This window comes from Alligator mississippiensis, chromosome 6, assembly GCF_030867095.1.
Source record: "Alligator mississippiensis isolate rAllMis1 chromosome 6, rAllMis1, whole genome shotgun sequence".
NCBI classification, from domain to species: domain Eukaryota; kingdom Metazoa; phylum Chordata; order Crocodylia; family Alligatoridae; genus Alligator; species Alligator mississippiensis.
In genome coordinates this window covers 6,696,116-6,708,279 of record NC_081829.1, presented here as the reverse complement: position 1 = coordinate 6,708,279, position 12,164 = coordinate 6,696,116, and the positions used below count along the sequence as shown (strand labels likewise).

The 12,164-nt window shown below is 48.9% G+C and overlaps 1 long non-coding RNA gene across 3 annotated transcripts in view; it reads right to left on the bottom strand.

The window, feature by feature from the left end:
* Nucleotides 1-11,743, bottom strand: part of LOC132251121 (uncharacterized) — a 61,129-nt gene extending 49,386 nt beyond the window's left edge. Inside the window, exons 1-4 of one of the 3 annotated variants that reach the window (XR_009462932.1) lie at nt 11,684-11,743; nt 11,273-11,364; nt 10,836-11,134; nt 8,880-10,377 (exon numbers count right to left, since the gene is read on the bottom strand). This is a non-coding gene — a long non-coding RNA (uncharacterized LOC132251121). The other 2 variants (XR_009462931.1, XR_009462933.1) reach the window with 2 other exon arrangements.
* Nucleotides 11,744-12,164: the final 421 nt, after the last annotated feature.

Sequence of the window (12,164 nt, the reverse complement as noted above, 5' to 3'; positions counted from 1 at the left end):
GACTCCAGGTGGGGTTTTGGCAGTACTAGTTGCTATTTATAGGATATTTGGGGTTTGCACAGCCAAATGTCACAACTGTGACATCCGGACTCTGTACTTGAGGCTTCCGGGAAGGAAAGAGACTCACAATGGCTATTTCAGCCATGTCATGCTTGGGGAGCATCTACACTGCAGTGTGGTACTAAAACCTGTTTGGTAAAACTTAGCTTGGGTACCTCTGGTACCCAGAACAGATCAGTAGTAGCAGGCTAGAGAGGCTCACAGGGAGCTCCAGGCTACTGTGGCAAGACCCATCCAAGATGCAGGATTGCTCAGGTATCTCTATGATGCACCGTGCCGTCTTTGATACTAGGACAATGGTTTCTACTAGAAGAGATGCCAACTGGGAGGAGGAGGGGAAAGGGCTACTGTCATGAAGCACGATAGCCCTTCTAGCTCCATGGCAGAAGAGTAGGACTTCCATGTATTACTCCACACAGGAGGGAAGCGCTGGTGTCCCCTCATTTTCTGCTGGGGATGTGCTTTGGTAAGGCTGCCAGCTCATTCAGACAGAACAACAGTGCACCTGGCCTGCAAGTCCAACCAGTGATACTTGTCCAAATGCAAACGGCAGCTCACCGCTGCAGTCCTCTCCTGCCTTGACTGCCAGTGATCAGAAGACCCTTATTATTGGGGTTCCAGAAATGGGACTTCAAAGCTTCCAAGGGAAAGAACAAAACCAGCAACTTCTGCAGGAGAAGTTAGACAGGCCTGGAAGGCGGCTGGCTGGAGTGAGTGAGATGCAGACAGGACCCACCACAGCTGACCTGCTTTTTCTTTCTCTGGTTCTGCTTTTCCAACCAGCTTCCCTTCCTCCCAAGACAACAAAATAAGACCCCTCCAGTAAGCAGATAGGAGAAGTGGAGCTTTCCCCTCCAGCTGGCTGGTTCCTGCCCAGGTTTGGCAAAGGCTAGGGGGCATTTTCCCCCAGGGACAATGCAGTGGCCTCTGTGAAGTGAGCTTGTGGCTCTCCTTCTGGGGAGTTACGTTCAAACTGAGAGTCCTGTAACAATGCCTCGCCTCATCTCCCAAAAGCAAATGAACAAATGAACACCGCAGAGCTTCCAGGTGGAATGTTATTCCTCTCTGCTGGAGCTGTGGTGCCCATTTCCAGGTGGTCTCCACTTCCACAAGGCAGCCCATTGCCCTAATTTACACAGTTGGTGTTTTTTAAACAGGTATATTCAGAACATCACTAGAGCTACTGGACATTTCCACTCTGCAAATAGGAATGGCTGGGCTGTAGTGCATCTTGGGATTAAGTGGGGCAGGCGGAGCTACCAGCAGAGATGCATGGTCCCAATTCAACACCGAATGCCGAGAAGAGTGAAGATGCCCAACCATCCACCCCAGTGCTTCTTGTTGGTACCCAGCATCACAGCAACCAAACATTTACAGGGTGCAGCACTAGGCAAAGATGACCTGGGGGTCGGACCTGATGATCTGTTTAGGTTCCTTCTGACCCTAAGTACTATGATACTGTGACCAAGCAAGGAGGATAGATGCACAGATAGTTGCCACCTTGTGCAATTTTATTCCTGAAGTCCTAACGTATGGAGTGATGCAGGCATGCAGGGATTGCCAGTTTAAGCATCTAGCCCTCAGGGCTGCAGAGAATAGCGGGAAGGAAAAAAGTAATCATCATCAATGCTCAAAAGCTTCAAAATAAATCTGAAGATTCAACATTTACAACAAAAAAATCCCTCGTGATGTCATGGTTCAACTCCCCATTGTCTGAATGCCTGGGGTTAGCACCACAGATGGTCAAACAACACTTTGCAATCAACTACAGCTGTATCCTTGCTTCTTATTCCTCATGCACGCTCTGTGCAGTAGATGGAAACACTATGCACACAGCTTGAGAGCAAGAGAAAGCAAAGGAAAGCATGTGTAGGGAGGGCTGTGGTAAGGTGAAAGAGCATACATTTTCTACCTTTTATTGTAGTTGATGAAAAGCCTTTATCCAGGGTCTTGGAGTGTGGGGTAGAGGGGTTAATGAACTTAATGTCTACCTTAGCATCCAAGTAGGTTCAGGAACATCTTGATGCCACATTTTGCAATTACAAAGCATCAAAAGGCATAAGCCATGAGAAGATGAGAGGAGGGTCAGAGCCACCAGCAGGTAGACAAGTCAGCTCTGTAGGTTTTTAAAACAGCAGGAAGAACCAAAATTCAAAGTTGTTTCTCTGAATTGTATTCTTAAAATTGTATTTAACATCACATTGCAAATGCACAAAAACCCGGTCTTCAGGCCCCAAAAGGAGGGTACCAGGACTGGGGAGTCAGCTCTCCCAAGTTCCTGCTACTTCTTGCACTGACCTACTGTGCAAGTAGTTAGATCTCAATTAACAGATCATTAAAAGGAAAGCTAATAAAGGACACCCACTTCAGTAAAGTGCTTTGAGACCATCTGATAAAAAGCACTGGGGATATTTTAATCTTCCCCCTCAATACCAACTCTCCTGCCAGGCTAAACATGTCCACATGCATTTTCTTGATGGTATTCTTGGAACTGAATTATCAGCTAGTGCACCCCTCAACCCACACGGTAGCACAGGGATCGGCACTGGGACAAAGTTCCCGCTGAGCTTGCCCAGGGAACAAGCACAGACACCACTGTCCATGAGCAAATCCCCCTCCATTAGCAGTCCTGATAACAAAGTGCTCAGACTGGCTCCAGCCCCTTCCCCCTGAAGCCCACCCTTCATTTCAGCATTAATAGATGCAATGCTTGAATGAAAGCACAGCGTTCAATAAGCAGGGCCTGTCGTGCCACGTGGTAGCACCATAACCCACAGCAGATCGCAGCCTCCCCAGGGAAACGGAGACATCTATCTTTAATTAACAGCCTGGTGGAACCGGAAGCAAAGCCTTCAGCTGCTTACCCAGGTGGAGAGTCCCCATGTCTGTGGCTACCAGAGATTTGCTCTGGTGCAAAGTGGTACTTGCAGCATCCTCGTGTCTGTGAGCCTAGGGCAGCATCACAGGAGGCAGAGGCTTCGGGGGCAGGAAGGTCAGCCTGGGACTGATGCACGTACTGCTCACAGCTCTTTGCTGGCAGACGGTCAGCTGCTTTCATGGGATGAATGGCCAAGGCGGCTATGATGAATTAGCAACCCCAACCGGTGGTTTAGGGAAAGAGGTGAAAAGCAGGAAGTTGTGTGTGCAAAAGCAGAGAGGAAAGGCTGAGCTGGTACCTAGGAGCAAGTGAGCTGCTTCAGCAAATCAGGGAATTCAGTGAACTGTTATTAGCCAGGTGGGGTGCTCCTGGAAGATGCCATCCACTTTCCTATATGCCAGTAGAGCAGGGACAGGCAAAATACAGCCCACAGACCAGATCCAGCCCACTAAGTGGCCCCAGCCATCCTCCACTCCAGCCGGGAGCCACATGCCAACAAAGCCCTGGCTAGGAGGATGCAGCCGAGGACAGTCCTGCTTTGAGTAGCGGGTTGAACTAGATGCCACACCACCTCCTGGCACTCCAGCAGAGAGCCGAGTGCCATTGAGCCAGATCAGCTCCGTGCCACCACACGGGAAGTCCGGCAATCCAGTCGGGAGCTGCGGAAACCACGTACGATCGAGCCGGGCTGGCTCCATGTGGCTCCTGATGCTCCAGCCAGGAGCTGTGCACCACCAGGCTAGGCTGGGCCAGCTCCATGCTGCCGTGTGTGCCTCCCGGCACTGCAGCCAGCAGCCACAGGAGTTGCGTGAGATGTAGCCAGACTGGGTGGGATCTGTGCCTCCACGTGGGGCTCCCTCCAGCCAAAATAATTGTCCACCCCCAAGGTAGACTCTCACTGGGATCTGAGCAAGGAGTCACTCCATACCTTCCCACAGGGAAAAGTCATCCTTGAATGCAGGTTTCCTATGATTGAACACCAGTCTGCCACCCCACCTAGCCCCCAAAGCCAGCTAGGCCTCCCCCAGCCCACTTCAATGACAGCCACAAACACAGGCCACTATTAGAATTTGTTTTGCAGGCTCAAAGCCAAGATCAGGAACCGGTTTGAAGAGGTATCTTCATGCACAAGAGGAGCCAGAGATGCACAGAAAAATATTAGTCACTTCATTGTGGCTCTTTTGAGCTCCAAGAGTGGGCCAGGACATCTTTGGGCTAGGGACTGTATGCTGGGAGAATGACTGGGATACAGAAGGCAGCTCAGAATAGCTCTTCGCCTTGTCCCTCAATAGAAGAAGTGGGCATTGAATGAGACCAGAAAGCAACACATCTAGAACAGGTCAAAGGAAAGCCCTCTCCAGCTTGTGGGGCTCACCGCCGCATGATACCTTCAAGGTGGAGTTCACCAGGGTTTAGGAAGGAAGCAGGCATAACAAGGAGAGGTGAAAAGTTGATGGGCATTAGATGCCCAAGTACTTCAGAGGAGTTGAGCCCTCAAAGGCTTGGGAAGGGACACAAAACCCTCTATTTTCAGGGTGTAGATGAGGACAACTGATCTTCACTGGAAGTTTTGAAGAAGAGGTTGGATAAGTGTTGGCCCTGCAATTCTCTAAAGGACTTTCCCAGGGGACGGGAGGTTTCCTCACCAGCACTGCACAAGCCAGGACTGTGAACAAGCTGGAGCTGGGGTAAGGCAGCTCTTCTGGTCCAAGACAGGAGGGATCCGAAATGTGAGCGCACCAGCTGGAGCTGGCTCCTCTGGGCTCTCTTTACCGAGCCCAATGCAAATCTAAAATGTGAAACACAAGCACAAGACCAGGAGAGGAAGAAGAGAGACTGCTCCAGACAGCCGCTTTCTGGGAGCTTTAATTAAAGTCAAATTCTTCCTAATCTTCACAGGCATTAGCCTCTCCAGCCTCAGACTTGGAAGGTTTTTCTAAAAACAGCTTTAATTGTGGCTGCCCTATAGCGTTTTGCTGGCTGCTGCTCCAGCACAGATTAACAGCTGAAGGTCAAGCCTTGCTTTGCTCAACTACCCACCCAGCTACCACCCCTGCAGTTAACACCTTTCGGGAGGCCACTGGCAGCTCTGCCGAAACCAGCAGCTTGGTATCACCGATACCAGCAAAAGGCTGCATTCCCCATTGCCCTGTCCTCCAGCACGGCGCTGAATGAAGACGGCAACCCATAAAGCAACCATCCTCTATAGGGCTTTTGACAGCTTTCCAAACCAGCTGCCTTCTACCAACTGACTAGTGGGGCATGTGCAATGCCAAGATGGCATTGCACATGCCCCACTGGCAGGGATCTGGCTATGATGAGTTTCCACCTTCCCCTGTAGCATGGAGCATGATGTTTTTCCTAGGACCTTCTAAACGAAGTATCTATTAACTACCTGCTGTTGCAGTGCAGTGACAGCCGTGCCCTCGCCTCCCCTGCTGCTACCTGTGGCATATTAAAGGGTGTCCCCAGCGTTTCAGATACTGGGTGCAAAGTGGAAATTTTGGGAATTCCCCACTGGTGTCTGTAACAGGGAACCCTAGCCTTGTCACCAGAAGACAGGGCAGCCCCTTTAAAGCCAGAACTTTCTGGGCACAGAGTGCTGGTAAGGAGAGGGTTAAATGCTGAGCCTGGCCAGCTAGTCAGCTGACCGGAAGGGGCGGGCCAGGACTATAAAAACCCTGAGCAGCACAGCACTAGGGGCCAGTAGCCAAAGGGGAAGGGGTGTATCCCAGAGCTTCATGGAGAGGCTTGGTGAGTGGTTTGAAGGCTGGAGGAGGGGAGCTACAGAGGACCCCAGAGAGATGGCAGGGACCCCAGAAGAAAGCCTGTAGAAATGTAAGCCTTCTTTACAGAACTGTTCATATTTCTTCTTGTTATTGAATAACACTGGTGGCTTGAGTGAGGCTATTTGGGGAAGGAGGAGGCCTCATTGGGACCCCACAACAGTGTAGGGACTTGGTGCCAGTGTGGGTGCAGGATTTGGGGTGCATTGACACCAGTGCCAGAGAAGGTATACTGTTAGGGGTACATAAGCCCCCAGCACCAATGTGGGTGCAGGATTGTAGGATGCACTGACCCTGGCACCAGAGGGCACAATCTTAAAAGGCCAGGGTGGTCTGGTGCACCTGAGGTGCAATTTTATTTTATTTTTTTGGACTGAGATGATATGAGCAACCCCCTGGCTGTGGGGACAGTGGCCAGGCCTCTAGGCCAGGGAAGCCAGGCTCCAGATTGGAGCAGAAAAGTGGGCCACAAGCCTCAAGACAATAAGAAATGGTAAAGCCTCAGAGCCTAACCCTGTTTGGAAAGGCCAGGGTCAAGGCCTGTGGTGATGAAAGACCCCAACATACAAAATACAATAGGTGGTCTCCTGCTTACAAGAACATCAGCATAACAATTTCCATTAAGACATGGCAGGCAAGTAGAGAGCAGGACATAAGAACCTTACAGGGAACTCCAAGGGCTCCCCATGTAAGGCATGAATTAACAGGGAAGATGGTGCTGGGGTGGGTGACCTGTTACAGTGACCACTAGCCAGCTAATGATGGGCCCTCCTGGGCCACAGACACTGATTCTGTGCTCGTATGATAGGACCGGTGGAAGGGGTAAGTGATGGGGACAGCATCTCTTCATTCTGGCTGGGCCTCTCTCCAGTGCTTTCTTCTCTGATTTACCCATGCCACCCAGTTGGGGAACCCCCCTTCCCCACAAATAATGCTGCAGTATATCTTCTTGCATCTGCTATACATGAGCTGCTGCTGCTGCCCTGGTGGTCTGTGTATAGGGAAAGGAGGCAGAAACTAGGTTTTAATCCCAGCTCACTGCTACCCATTACAGATCCCAGGGCAAACAATAACTTTGCCACGACCTCCTTACATGCATCTCGGACCAGGGTGCCAGCCAGTTCGTACTGCCACTCGGGGACCTAACCCTGTGAAACAAGGACGTGACATTTCTGAGGCTTTCCCCTAACAGCACAAGAAGACACTGGACCTCAGCCTGTGCTGTACAAGGCCCAGCAAAGTAAGTGTGGGGGGAATAGGGGACATTAATACACATAAGCTTCACTTTGTTTCAAAGGGATATGGGTCTAAAAGGAATTTGTATTTTAAATGGAGGGGTAGGAAGGAAAGCATCATAACCCCACTAGAATGACTTGGAGTGTTTTCTAGTGGTAGAAAGAAAATACCTTGGATCAGTAATCTGAGCTACAGACTACTCAGACTCCGTGCCCAATTACTCTCCACCCAGGGGTATCATAAACCCCATTTTATCCCACAGACTATGCCCAGAGCTCCTCTAAGACCCAGCACAACTATTTCCAGAGCTCAAGCCACCAGCTAAACCACCCCCCCCCCCTCCCACCCCCAGCACACTTGCAAGACTGTTCTGCTGCAGCCTGTTCTCTAGGCTAATTCTGCTCAAAATGATTTGAGTATAAATATGGTTTTCCCTTCCCCCTAGGCTACAGCTAAATAATTAAGCAGGCCCTGTCCCTCATTGCCTGCTCAGTTCCCAATTTTGAAATCCTGGCTTATAATTAAGTGAGGATTCTTTCCCCTCCCCAGCACTGACAAGGCTTTTTTGAGGCATCTGGGCACCTCTTGCCTTGGCTTTGACTAGGAGGGGAGCAGGAGATGAGCATTTCACTTCCAATTCTTGTCCAAGATTTAAAGGGTGAGCAGGCACAAGACTGCATGGGGTTTGTTCAGCAGCAGAAACCCAGATTAAATACTGCAGTAACTTCTCTTTAACGTGCATGGTGTCCATGAAGAATTGGGCACACCATTATTCATGCACCAGTCCAGAAAGTTTCCCCACCTATGCTATAATACACAGATGGTCTAAAAAAGTGCCCTGAAAAATACTCAGATTTTGGCAAAGCCACAAACCAACCCCATTCCTGATCAGCCCTACGTAGCAACCCTCATCTCTCCCACGCCTTGCTGAGAGCTTCATTCAGTTATCCTTTCGGGGCTCATCCTTTCAGGCAAGCTTGGAAAGCCATGTTCTCACATCAGGTGTTTCTCAAAACCCAACTGCTTTCTCAGTGGCATAGATTATCTTATTAAGAGATGCCACTCATGGATCAGGCCATGTGTTGACTACTAACATAGCTGGCCAGTTCATCAATCCTCATAGTTTACTGCAAGAAACTGGAAAAGGGTCTTCCTCTTAAGGAAATGTGTTCACACCAAACTATCCTGACACGATATGTGCCTGGTCACTGGGAGCTCCTGGGATGAGAACAATGAGATGAAGTGATCACTGTAACATCTGCTCTATTGATGCCAATATGATGCAGCAAAATGACCGATGGGAGTTTAATCTTAGCATGCTCCAAGCTCTGGAAATAACTCACCAAAAAGGTGCGAGTAGTGATCCTGGTTTAAGCCCAAATTAGGACCTAAAACTGGATTCCATTTCTGCTTTTGGCGTCACCTCTTAAGCGTCCACCAAAGCATTACAGGTTTCTTTTAGAGGAATAGAGAAGCAAAATGGAGCAAGAGGCAGTGTAGGCATCTAGGAAAAGAGTTTAAGAAGAATGGGTCCAAAACAAAAGCCCGCATGCAACCACTTCCTGCACCTGGAGAAGACAGGATCCAACAAGCTGAGACCTAACTCTGGTGTTGGGCTGTTCCTGGGTCATTCACATCGGTGCAGGTGTTTCCTGTGGCATCTCTACACCAATAATGGTGGATGCTAGAGAGGGTAATGAATAAGGGAGAGATCACTCTAGATGTATTGAGAGTGCAAGGTGTGCCGTTCTGCTTTGCACAGCAGTTGTCAGCACTGGCAAATCAGGTCTAGGTGCCTCCAAACTTCACACTAAGAATTGAAGCCCTATGTTCAGACAACTATCCCTCTTTGGCTTACCCGGCCTTTCCACATACTCCCATGCATCATCACCTCCTGACACGAGGATTAATATGCATAACCATTTATTCCCACTGTCCATTATTATTAAATCCCAGGCTGAAAAAATTAGGATAAATCTCTTGACTCATCCAAAACGCAAGACAAGGACTCAACAGCTCTATTTCTTCACCTCCACGTAACAATGATTTATTAATATTTAGGGCATATCTTGGAAGCAATCCAAACTTTTCATTTCCCCGCATATTCCGATTTCAATCTCTCTCGTCTCTTTAATGGCATCCAATCTTCTATTTATGTGATGAATATTTATGAGGACTCTGATGAAGAAGACCGATTCTGATCATATTTGTCATTCATTGGATGCATACTGAGCCTGGACTCTAATTAGTATGCAACCTGCTTAATTTCTTGATTAAGTTTTGCCTTACAAATAAAATATTTGAGATTAACTTCTACTTTTGCAGGGGGGGGTGGAAAAAGTCCTAATGAGGTTGGCTGAGTGGAAATAAGGGAGAGAGGGGTAGCTTGCAAAGAGCTCCTGGAAGCCAGTCAGCAATTTCAAATTGGAATTGAAAAATTAGTTTGGAAGAAATCTATGCACAGCCTGGGGAAAGTAATCTAAGAGGACTAAAGAGAACTAGAGTCAAAAAAATTGCATGGGGAACAGAACATGCATTGAAATGCAGCAAAATGAGGAACCCCAATGTTTCCCTGGGCACTCCCACACCCTTGTCCTTTCCTCTCCCCATCATCAGCAGCTCTGATGAGCAATGCTTTGTGGAAAAGCCTGCAACTTCCAGCTGAGAGTGTGCAGTCCTTCACAAGCGATCAGTCATCCAGCAAAACGGAACAGGAGTTTTCCAGCTTTTTTGCTGTGGCTGCATACCCCTTTACCTGCTCGTAGCCCCAAGCCCCTCCAAGGCGTCTCTGCATGTTCACTGCTTAGGAAGTATCAATGCCAACATCAATACCATTACTCATTGCACATTGACCAATCAAACTCCATTGCCGTGATTAAAAATTAGGCACATACTTCTTGACAAAGCACCACATAGCCAGGGTTAGATGGTACCCCCGTTTGAAAGCCACTAAAAGAAACTAAACGTTTAGTTTCTAGATGGAAGCCTGCTCTTGGCAGGCCCTTCATCCACAGTCATTCTGCCAGGCATCTTAGAAAGCAATCCACCCATAACTAAATTGGTCCTCTATTCCAACTCCTCTGTCCTGTGTGGACTAGCCAGTAAGAAGAGATGAGATGCACGCATTTCATATAAAAGCTTCTGATTTAGTACCAGACTGGAAAATGAGAATCACTTAGACAGATGAATACTGCACGGCCCTGCCCAAACGCTACATGGGGCCAAACCGGTTTAATTATTTTTAAAAAAGGGACCGGGCAGTGCGCACCGCTTCAGGAGTGCCCTCCATCACTGGATTTGTTACCCTGCTGAGCTTAACTTGCTTTACTAATAAACAAAAATCCATTTGCAGTTATCTTGCAAAGCCCAGCTCCAGCCCTTCTCCGGTGGAGCTGTAATCCTTTACGTTGTCAGCGTCTGTAATGAGAAAGACACCTGTAGGTCTGGACACAGCCACAGGCTTCTTTTTTTAACCTATTAAGAGATCAATACCATTCCCAGCGTTGTTAATAGATTTCTCACTCGGCAGACTGCAGGAGGATGGAGCTGAACGCTGCATTATTTTTGAGGTGCCTGGCTGCTTTCCTACCAAAGTTCAGCCACCTTCCCCCAGCTGCTCCTCAGGGGACACGGCAGGCCTCAGACAGCCAAGAAATTAAGACCTTGAATCGTTTCTATCAACACCATTTTGTGTGCTGTGGGCAGGAAATTATTTCACCGCCTCCTTACACTTGCCCAGTGGTCTGAGCCCCCAAGAACCAAGCTAACTCGCTGGGATTGCAACTCCCTGGAGCTTCTGCTCCCAAATTTCTGTGCAAACTGAAACACCTACACATGAAGTAGCATCCAACAGCTTTAAAACAGCCACTTCTTACCTCTCCTGCCAGCCAGGTGTCCTGCTGCTAGGAGTCAAGCGTGCCTCAGTTTCCCAGTAAAGGAGTTTGGTCCTTAAGCCAGCTATGCCTGCAGGAACTCGAGCAGTCCACACTGGACCCAGCTTCAGCAGCGGCTCTCCCCAGAGCAGCACAGCTCTTCTCCGCGGTTGGCACAAAGCACTCGGTATCGCAGTCCCTTCCCCAGAGGGAGGCCAGTCTCTTATCCCAGCCAGCAAGGGGATGAATGGGACTTCTTCCTGCCTTTGAAGGCAGTGGACCAGACCAAAGACAGAGAGGAGCTATTGCAAAAAAATAAATCAATAAGAAATTAAAACCCTCACAATTTCAGTGGAAATGGTTTACAAGAGCCAGAAGGGCCAGGCCCTAAACACATGCAGGGGTCTGTGTGCAGGCCTCCCTCTCAACCCAGCTCTCACCATAGCCAGTGTTTGTCCTCCCCGGAGAGTCCTGCTGCCTAGTGAGAACTTCAGCTGCAGAGGAAAGGCAAGTTCGGGAGCTTCACTTGCAGCTGCAGAGAGGGAGTTGAAGGCATGAACCAAGCACCACCAAAAGCCCAGAAACCAGGAGGAAGCAACAAGGAGCAAGTAATCTATTTTTTTTTTTAACTTAAATAAAAGCCTCTGTTGTTGTTGTTGGCTTGGTTTGCATTCAGCTCCAGCTACTCTCCCAGCCCAGGGAAGGGCCTCAAAAGCTTGTCTAGCATCTATCCAGCTGATAATACAAGATATTGCTAAAACACCCTGGCTACTCATTATTTTGAGCATTGGGGGTGACCAAAGCTGCACCTTTATGCTGCCCAGGCCCTTTTCTAGGGGCTCATTGCTTACTTTCTGCCACGCACTTCCCCTTTCCAGGCTGATCTTCTCAACGAGCTCAGCTGCCCCACCTGTTTCCTTCTCCACCCTCCCTACCACCTTCATCTAATTACTATATAACTGTTATCACCTGCTCTGAGACGACACTTCCCCAGGGCTTCTGTCTAAAACTACAGCTTCCAAAATTTATTGGGCTTTTTATAGGATGAGTTCAAGGCAGGCTGGATTTAAAGAGGTGGGGAAAAGTGGACACACTGGAGGGGAGGGAGAGAATCCAGCTAGATTTAGACAGGTTACAGAGGTGGGTGCATAAGAACAGGATGGAGTTCAATGCAGACAAGTGCAAGGTGCTGCATCTAGGGAGAAGAAACCAGCAACACACCTATAGGCTGGGGAACACCCTTCTCAACAACACGGTGGCTGAAAGGATCTTGGAGTCATTGTTGACTCCGGGATGGACATGAGCCGCCAGTGCAAGGAAGCGGTCAAAAAT